The sequence below is a fragment of the Vombatus ursinus genome, unplaced genomic scaffold, assembly GCF_900497805.2.
Source record: "Vombatus ursinus unplaced genomic scaffold, bare-nosed wombat genome assembly UNPS02004827.1, whole genome shotgun sequence".
NCBI lineage: Eukaryota > Metazoa > Chordata > Mammalia > Diprotodontia > Vombatidae > Vombatus > Vombatus ursinus.
This window is the reverse complement of record NW_020944605.1, coordinates 2,199,893-2,209,785: the sequence shown is the minus strand read 5'-3', so window position 1 is coordinate 2,209,785 and position 9,893 is coordinate 2,199,893. Positions and strand designations below refer to the sequence as shown.

The 9,893-nt window shown below is 36.4% G+C and overlaps 1 protein-coding gene and 1 pseudogene across 1 annotated transcript in view; both read left to right on the top strand.

Annotated features, from left to right (window-relative positions):
- DMD (dystrophin) overlaps positions 1 to 9,893 on the top strand; it is a 2,133,690-nt gene that overhangs the window by 326,361 nt on the left and 1,797,436 nt on the right. The gene's annotated exons all lie outside the window — the stretch shown is intronic.
- On the top strand, positions 2,992 to 3,409 carry LOC114027784 (annotated as a pseudogene).

Sequence of the window (9,893 nt, the reverse complement as noted above, 5' to 3'; positions counted from 1 at the left end):
ACACACACACACACACACACACACACACACACACACACACATATACACGCATACAAATACATATATACATTTATATACACACATATACTAATAAATTTAAGTATATATACATATAATACATACGTGTGTGTATATATACATGCATGTGTGTACACACACACACACACACACACACACACACATATTGGGTAATTGTATCGCTATCAGGCAGAATACCATCTTTTATCTTTCAGTATTGTGGAAGGACCAACTTGCCTTCATTCCCAGGCGCACATATCTTGTTTGTCATTTACAGATTGTTGTAAGGTATGTCCTGGTGAACACCTTTGGCCAAGCTTATAGTACTTTGTTTATGCCTTACTTGATATTACTAATCTTAGGATCATTGAATAAAGTTGTTTATCTGGTTATATCTATTGAACAAGCATAAATGGCATTGACATATGCATGGAAGACATCTTGTTGAAGGGAACCTTTAAGAATGCATTTTGCTCTATCAAATATTATGATTTTTAAATCACCCAATAATCCTAACTTTGAAGTAGAACTTTGTATACTCCACATTTTTCAGTCAATTGTCTCACTGTGAAGATTTGTTCTGCTAGAGAAAATCATTTGTGAAAACCTGCTATTCTTTCCATATACTTTCATGGAGCATACCCTTGATATATATGAGAAAAAATGTAATTAAAAAAAAGAGTACTTATATCAACTGCACTTCCAAGATATTATCAGCACCTTAATTAAAACTGACAGGAATTGGAACATTTTCTTTTCAGATTGATGGGAGTAACGAATATTTGATCACTAATCATAAGCAATGTCACAAAAGTAGGGAATGAACATCTGCTGTGTTTAAAGTTGAATCTTGGGGAAAATATATTTGAGAATGTTGTAAATGTTCCTCAATCAAGTAATCTTTCTATGAAAAATTGTGTGGGCTGTTCAACAGCTGATGTGCAAAATGTGAAAAGATAGTTCAGGAGGTTCAAATCACTGAAAAGACATAATCTATGTATTTTTGTAAAGCTTTCATAATTTTTAACAGGACAGTAGTAGAACAGGACACAATGTAGTGTACTAGATTAAAAAAAAAGAATTTAAAGCTAGGAAGACTTGGATGTAAGTCCTGTTTCTGATGGACACTGACTGTAAGACTCTGGGTAGGTCGCTTAAGCTCTCAAGGTTCCCAATCAAATATTTCAGACTACAAAGTTACAGAGAAATTGTTGATGTACATCACTGGGAGGCATTCCCATACCATAAACTACATTTCTAGATGAAATCACAAGTCAAGATAGGAAAAAAAATAGTGGTCCAGAAACAGGCCAGAAGAATATTCTTTAAGTAATTGAGATGTCGTTAAAATAAATAGGGGCAGAAGAAATAAGGTGAAGAGGGAGAAAAGGAGATTACTGCCACTAAGGGTACTCACTAAATGTTGATGTCAGTAGTATAGCTGAATCAAGATTGAAATCATATGAAAGAGAACTGAAATGGCAAAAGGAGAAAGGCTGTTATTTTGGGCCAGGCCTAAATCAGACCAATCCTGGGTTTCAAACTAGTGCTGGGAACAGAAGAAACACTCATAAAGTACAATAAAAATGCCTTCACCTATTACAAAGGATTAAAAGTATGTAATTACAAATGGCACATCACACCCTTTTGCCTCAGCATTTGTTAGGGAGGTAATTCTAAGTCAAAGTGATGTGCTGCAAATCCATGGAAATTGTCAAATATCAGGGACAACTATTTCCCAGAAGTTGGATTAGTTTTACACCTCATCTCCTGGACAAACCAAATCTCAGGGCTGGCCATTTTGCCTCCTTAAAAAAAGAAAACCCAACAAAATAACAAGCAAACAAAAAACATAAAATAAATGGTGTTAACTACCACATCTCACCATTTGGGGGCAAAGTTGTCCAAATCTTCCTGGGGCCTTCACACTACTTAAAAGACCTTGAAACAGGGCAGCTAGGTGACACAGTGGATAGAACACCGGCCCTGGATTCAGAAGAACCTGAGTTCAAATCTGATTTCAGACACATAACGCTTACTAGCTGTGTGACCCTGGGTAGGTCACTTAACCCCACTGCCTAACCAAAGGGAAAAAAAAAGACCTCGAAACAAAATTTATCTTGGGAAGAAGTCTATCATAAGCATCACTGACAATGAAATCTTTTAAAATGTATAGCGCATTCAGTGAAGTTAACATCAAGGCCATTTCGCAGTAGATCAGTCAATGTAAAGTGGGATTGGTGAATAGGAGCGACACTACGACTATCAGGGCCACAGTACCAATGATTATACCTACAACATGACGTGTCCTCATTTTCTTTGATGAGTGTGGATTAACTGATGCGAAGAAGCTAACATGTACACTTTTTAACATGCAACCTGTCCTAGAATTTAAGCAGATGTCATGGCTTGTTTCTTACCACCATACATTTTGTCCACTGACTTACCAGCCAAAACCCTCCAAAGCCTTCCTGGGAGCCCCAGCAGAGGGATGATATCAAATCCTTGTCACTTTAGAGGACTTTATTGTGGAGTTGCCCCCTTTCTTCTATAAGAAGACTGAATGAAGATTCCCTCTCACCTTGATACAGGGACTTTAAAAAAAAAATAATACAGAGGTGAATAAAACATCCCATTTGAATATACTTCAAGGGAAAGAAATCTAAAGAAAATCAAAGAAATGCAATTATTAAGAAAAGACCAAGTAGTGAAATCAGTTCTCTCATGTTTATAAGAAAAAGAAAGGTCCCAAGAACCCTGCAGGATTTCCCCACCTCCCAGCCTGGACCACCCAGGGCCTCAGTTCTGAGCGCTGTCAATGGACTGGTGGGGCAGAGTGGGCAGGGCAGCACCACCACCGAGGCTCTTCATATCCCTTACTGTACTCCGACCTGGGGAAGCCAGACTCAGAGAATCAATCGACTCAGCCTGAGCCAGGCCCGCCAGGGGAGATCAGAGGTGCTGCGGAGCATCATGAAATTCCAATACAAGGAGGATCATCTTTTTGAGCACTGGAAAAAAAGGAGAGAAGATTCGGAAGAAATATCCTGACAGAGTCCCTGTACTTGTGGAGAAGGCACCTAAAGTCAGAGTCCCTGACCTGGACAAAAGGAAGGACCTGGTGCCCTTTGACCTTCCAGTTGGTCAGTTCTACTTCTTAATTCGAAAGAGGATCCCCCTTTGACCGGAAGATGCCCTATTCTTCTTTGTCAACAACACTATCCCTCCTACTACTGCTACCATGGGCCAACTTTAACTTTATGAGGACAACCATGAGGGAGACTATTTTCTCTATGTGGTCTACAGTGATGAAAGCATCTACAGGAAGAAGAAGGTATTGCAGGACAGAGCTGCTGGATTGGCTGGGGAAGTTTTCAACATGTATGACTAGGAAATGGGGATGACACCCTTCCTCCCACCCCCTGCGCACCCTGCGAAATTAGCCTTTGTTGTGCTGGATAGAAAGGTCAGGAGAGAGGGGTGTTGGTAGGTTGTTTTCAGATAGTATCTGTCCAGGGAGGACTTCCCAGTTTTCTTACCCTGGGGAGTGGGAAACCCAGTGTGAAACATTGGCAGGAGGGGTGTGGGTGGGACAGACAGAAGAAAATGCTCTGTGACGACCCCGGTATTTGACTAAACTTGTTTTTATCATTTCTCCTAGGCAACATTTCTTCCATAGTCCTCCTGCAGGCTTTATCTTCCCCCAATATCCCTAGGTATCATTCTCAAAGGGGAATATGGCCTTAAAGTTATAACCACTACTGCCTGGCTTATTGGGCTTGTATCTCCAGACTTCACTTAAAAGACAGTACAGAAAGACATTGAGTATGGAGAATAAGGGGAGAGTGTTTGCTCCTCTATGTCTTCTGTGGAGGTGTTGGGCCAGAAGCTTGCATCTCTCTCCCATTTGACGTTTCCTTCTTGTCCTTCTAAATTGAGGGCCAGGCCTGGGGACCAAAGAGGAAACTTATTTGACATTAGGACCCTAAAATATAACTCCTTCACCCCCCTGTCTAACTTCCATTCCACATTCTTATGAAATGTCCCAGTGGTGGTGAAATCAGTAAAAGAATGTGGCTCTGAGTTGTGTGGACTTTGGAAAGGAGGGTAGGCAGGATACATCACTAAATTGAATTTATGGAAAATCCTTGTCTCAGCTTCTCTCTATGTACCTTTTAGTACAGAACAAGAACCCCTATCTGTTCTGGACTTAATTAACCTTCAAACATTCCCAACTATAGGTAGGAACTTTCCCTATCATTCCTAAACCCCACCATTCTGGGTACAGGAGAAGGTGGGGAGGAGGATTACCTCTCTCCTAGCATTTTTGCTGTCATGCATACATAGATGGTTGATAAATTCAACTCCCTTGTTCTTTATTCATTCATCAAAGCTGCTATTAGAAAGTTCTGTGTCCTGTTTTATTTTTGTCAATTTTGATTATTGTTTTCTCTTTTGGTGGGAAGAGGGGGGCAGAGAAAGAGGTATTGAACTCAGCCACTTAGTTCTATCTTTGCTTTGTTGGAAATCTGGTCCCCTGTGACGTGGAAACACCTCTTTTTGTCAGTTGTTGTACTGGCTGCAGGTTCCTGTCTAAATGAAGTTCTTGTAATGGAGCAAGGAAATAAAATAATTGCACACTTTAAGATTAGCAACAAAAAAAAGGAAAAGAAAGGAAGGAAGAAAGAAAGAAAGAAAGAAAGAAAGAAAGAAAGAAAGAAAGAAATTAGACCAAAGGGTAGAAGAAAGACCAGAGAGTAACCATCAAGGATAAAAAAGATCTAAGAAGCTAACATTTTAAGGGAAGCTTAAAGGAATCAGGAGAACAAAAGGAAGAAGAGTTGAATTAATATTGCATTGACTAAATCTGTCATCCTCTGATGAGTGAATCAATATGTTTTGTGGTAAGAATAACAGAGGAGAAAGTGAAATGAGCAGAGAGAGGGAAGGAAAGATGAAAAGTCAGTCAAAAAGCACACATTAAGTGTTGACTAGGTGCCAAGCACTGTGCTAAGTACTGGAAATACAAAGAAAAAAAAAAGGAAAACAAAACCAAACACCACAACCACCACCACCACCACCATAACAAAACCCAAACCCAAACAAAAAAAAAACAAAAAACCAAAAAACAAAACCAAAAAACAAAAACCCACCATGGTCCCTGACTCCAAGGAGCTCTTATTCCCATTGGAGAGAAAACATGTAAATAGATTGATAGGTTTCCATCAGTCTGGAGATGAATATAGAAAGAAGAGTACTTTCTTAGTTTATTAACATGAATTGAGAGTGTGGTGTGGGGAGAGCAGGGCTGTGCTGCTGGAGAATGAAAAAAAGAACTATAGAGAGGAGGGAAGGAAGTACAGTGGGATTTCAAGCCATGTTTCATCATTTGCATGAAACCGAAAAGGGTTATATATCTCAGGACTGAGTCCAACTTTATGAGAAGGGATTCTACATGGGCTTCTAATATATAGGGGAGTTGGAAGGAGGAAAAGAGGATGGTCCAAGAATCAGAGATAGAATGATCTGGCCTTGGAAGCATGGAAAAATCATGGTAAAACTTAGGGACAGAACTGGACTTCATGAAGTGGAATACAGAAAGATTTTCAGTATTCAAAACTACTTCTAGAATGAATTGATATTTCTAAGAGAGAGGGAATTTAGGAAAAAAATCTCAGAAATAAATAACCCAATTAATTAAATGAAAAAAATAATAAAAATGAGTGAATGATGATAAAAAGAAAAGGAAGCATTCAATGAAACCATCAAATAAGATAAAAATGTGTGTGTGTGTGTGTGTGTGTGTGTGTGTGTGTGTGTGTGTGTGTTTGGGAAGCTCAAACTTGGCTTTCCAGAAATCCTCTTTTTATGATAGACATTAAGAGTATAAAGAATGAACAAAACAAGAATGGGTATAGCCCAAGAGCGGAAGATTATAATTTATAATGGAAAATAAGGCTAGAGGGTAGTTTGGGGTCAGATTCTATTTCCAAGTTAAATGACTATTTCTTGATAGAAAAGAAAATAAAATCAATTGAATAATACTCAATAGACAACTAATGCTACTCCTATCTGTAGTTCCCAGTAGTCTTTTCCCAATCAATATAAATTCATTTTTTAAGTAATGTTACGTCTGACATTCAGACCTGAATATTTTAGTTATATACATATATATCTACATGCATTATATATGCATATATAGATACATATGAGGTATATATAATATATATGTATATATATATGAATATATATGTGTGTGTTGTATAGATATAGATATATATTAATCTGAAAATACCTCCCCCCAAAAAAAACTATATTTTAAGTAGAGTGAGTACCATGTTAGTGGTTCTGGATATTTGGGAAATGAACAAGGAGCAGCATATCAATTTGCAATCTTTTAAAGAATACATAACTTTCTGTTTTATTTTAACCCACTATTATTTTTCTGACTACTGCCTACTATAGGTACATCATTTTCAGCATTGCCATTCTCTGACACTCACTGGTCTGACATTGACCAACTTTCTTCTTCTTTTTCTTCTTTTTTAAGTGTAACTTGCAAAAATTGACTTGTCTGCTTGGATTTGCAAATCCACATTTTGTTTTCCTTTTATTGCTTATTTGTTATTCAGAAGCCTTGAAGTTATTCCTATTTAGTTTTTATAGACCACCAGAGAAATGCAAGTTTTCCATTTGCAGAATGAAAAACACTTTCAGACATATCAACCAATTTTTTTTAAAGAGAACTATGCTTATTTTGCCTTTACTTTTCAGCCTTCTCTTTACTTATTCTTAGGTTCTCTTTTTTTTTCCTCCACTCTCCCACATCACCATATACTGTATCCTATCTTCTTCCTTACTCCCTCATTGTATTTTTAAGTAATTCTCAAAATAGAGATAGAAGTAATAAGGAAAACAAATTCTCTTATGTGAAATGAAAACATTAAATACTGTTATTCATTATTCTTACCTAAAATTTCATCCTCTACCTCTCCTTACTTCCCTTCATTGTCAAGGAGAAAAAAGGATACTAATAAGTCAAAAACAGATTATTAAGAAATGGAGGGTCAAGATATTTTTCTTCATATTCCTTAACCTAAATGAATATGCAAAATTAATTGAAATATGGCTCTTTTTATGCTGTCAATGTGCATTATGAGAGTTTTACTAAATGATAGTTGTTTTATAATTATAATTAATAGAGGGAATAAATCTGCTGAAACCAAAAATAATTTGAAAGAGGGTCAAAGGTAGAGTTGTCTATTGTTCATCTAAATTTTATTCAGGATTGGTAGAAAAGTGCCAGTCAAAGTTACTTCACATTTGTAAAACTATTTTCATCTTACAAATTAAATCGTGTCTTCACTCTCTTGATTATAGATGCTCTGAGTGGCCAGAATAGCTTCTTCCCCTAACTTAATCCTGAGGAAGAAATGTAAATTTTGGTGCAAGAATTCATTGAGATAGTGATAAAAACCTGGCTTCAAAAGCCAAGAAGATCTGGTTTTGGGTCCTTCTCTCTGACATATACTGATTATATGATCCAGTACAAAGCACTTGAATTCTTGGTTCCCAAGGTCACTTTAAGAAATTATTATTTGCAAAGAATGTGCTAACCTGCAATAGGAGAAGGAGTTACCACATCTAGGAGTTCCCTAAACCAATGGCATCACAAATCTAGTCTAGTACCTCAAGCAGCTATTATTAGAGCTGATGCTCTGTTACTCTAAGGAAATAAAACCTGTCATTTTTTATGTAACAACATTTGATGAGTAATTCTTTGTTCCATAGAAATCACACAAATTATGCAGATAAAAAAATAATTGTATAAAGAGCATAGACAGCTGAGAAATAATCTAGAGGGTAATACCAGCATTTGTTCCACTCAGAGAAAGTCAGAATGAACAGACTGGAAGTTTGGGCCCTTAAGGAATGTTCTCATCCTGATTCTGTGGCTTTGACTATTGCAAGTTATATCTAATTTACTAAGCAGGAATATAAATATAGATCTATTATTATACTTTGAGTGAATTAAAATTATAACAATGACCTATGTTGATATGGAACCTGTTTTGAAATATTATGAGAGAATAAAAAAAGATGCCCACATTAAAAATGGCCAAGATGTTAGGAGAAGACTAGAATATTTTATAATGTAGTATCCAGGTTTATATTTTGAAAAGAAAACAAACAATATTGCATACATGTGATAATCCGTAATCCCTTCTTCCAAGTCATAGCCTACTCTATTTCTAATAAAACAAACAAAAAAGTTTAGAGAACTTTCTTAGAATTTCAATTTATTTGTTTAATAAACTGCATCTCTTTACCCTAGTTATTTTTTTTTATAGAATAGCAAATGAAATTTAAGCAAAAACAATTGGCTATTGTTGTGCGTATGACATTCACTTGCAATAAAAAAAAATCTGTTGCAGAAATTGAGCTTGTAAAAAAAATATACTAACTGGGCAAGCAGGTGGCACAGTGGATAGAGTACAAGACCTGGAGTCAGGAAGGCGGGTTCATATCTGGCCTCAGATACTTCCTACCTGTGTGACCCTGAACAAGTCACTTAACTCTGTTTGCCTCAGTTTCTTCATGTGTAAAATAATCTGGAGAAGGAAATGGTAAACCACTCCAATATCTTTGTCAAGAAAACCCCAAATTGGGTCATGAAGAGTCAGATATGACTGAAACAACTGAACAACAACAACACCAAAAAGAAATACTTCTGTCTTTTACATGGAAAAAGTACATAGACACAGACACAGACACAATCAACAGGCATTTTTAAGTGCTACTGTGCACCAGACACTTTGCTAAACTCTGATGAAACAAAGAAAGAGAAAGGAAAAAAAAATCAAATAGTTACTACTCTTAAATGTTTTCAGCAGGGTCTTTTTTTGTTGTTGTTGCTATTATTCTAAATCAAACCAATGTGATCCATTACATGCAAATAAGAAAGAGCTCTTTAAGGTATATTTAAGTCAACATTAATAGGAGAAATTGCTCTGAAATACAATTTTTAACCTTTTGGATTCTTAACCTTTTTGTGCAGTTATAGGAGGTCCCTATTCTATAAAAGCTGCATTACATATTGCCAATAAAATCTTTGAGAAAGGACATCTACATATAAAACTCAGCATAGACTTTATTGGGACCAGGTATTTTATCACCTTTCCGCTGTTTAATGACTGAGACAATTTCGGGGCTGTTTAAAAGATAATTTAATTTGTCCCCTATAACCCATGGGTGATTTCAACTTTTTTTGATATGAAAATTTTACCATATTTTTATCACTATCATGATAGTAAGGATTTTTGTAGAAATATCTAAAGAAAAATAAGTCTAAGGTAAAAATCAGTTAGCTTGAATAGATTTCATTATGGCTGAATTAAAGATGGTATTAGAGCTATGAAAGGCAGTTTGTGATGTAGTGGATAGGCTGGCCTCAGAATCAGGAAGACTTGGGTTCAAAGTTCCATCTCGGATACGTATTGGTTATATGACCCTGAATATGTCACAACTTCTCAGTGACACAAACAACTCTCTAATATTCTAAGCTGTGGAGAAGGTACTTATTTATTTTGGTAGGGGAAGCTTCCTCATTGGGGAGTTCCCTATTCCAAAGAAAAAACAAGTTTGGCCTCTATCCCTATTACAGTGATTTATAATTAAATAGACTGGGAATTCAAACTATAGGGTGTCCCAAAAGTGTTGGTGCACTCAAACTTTAGTTACAACCTATATCTAAACAGAATTTTCCCTTCTGCCACTTTCCCTACCATTGTAATCTCAATAAATCAGACATATTAGAATGTATATGAAACAGAACCTCCTAGAGCTTGTTGTTTTACAAATGTGTCAGTTCTTCA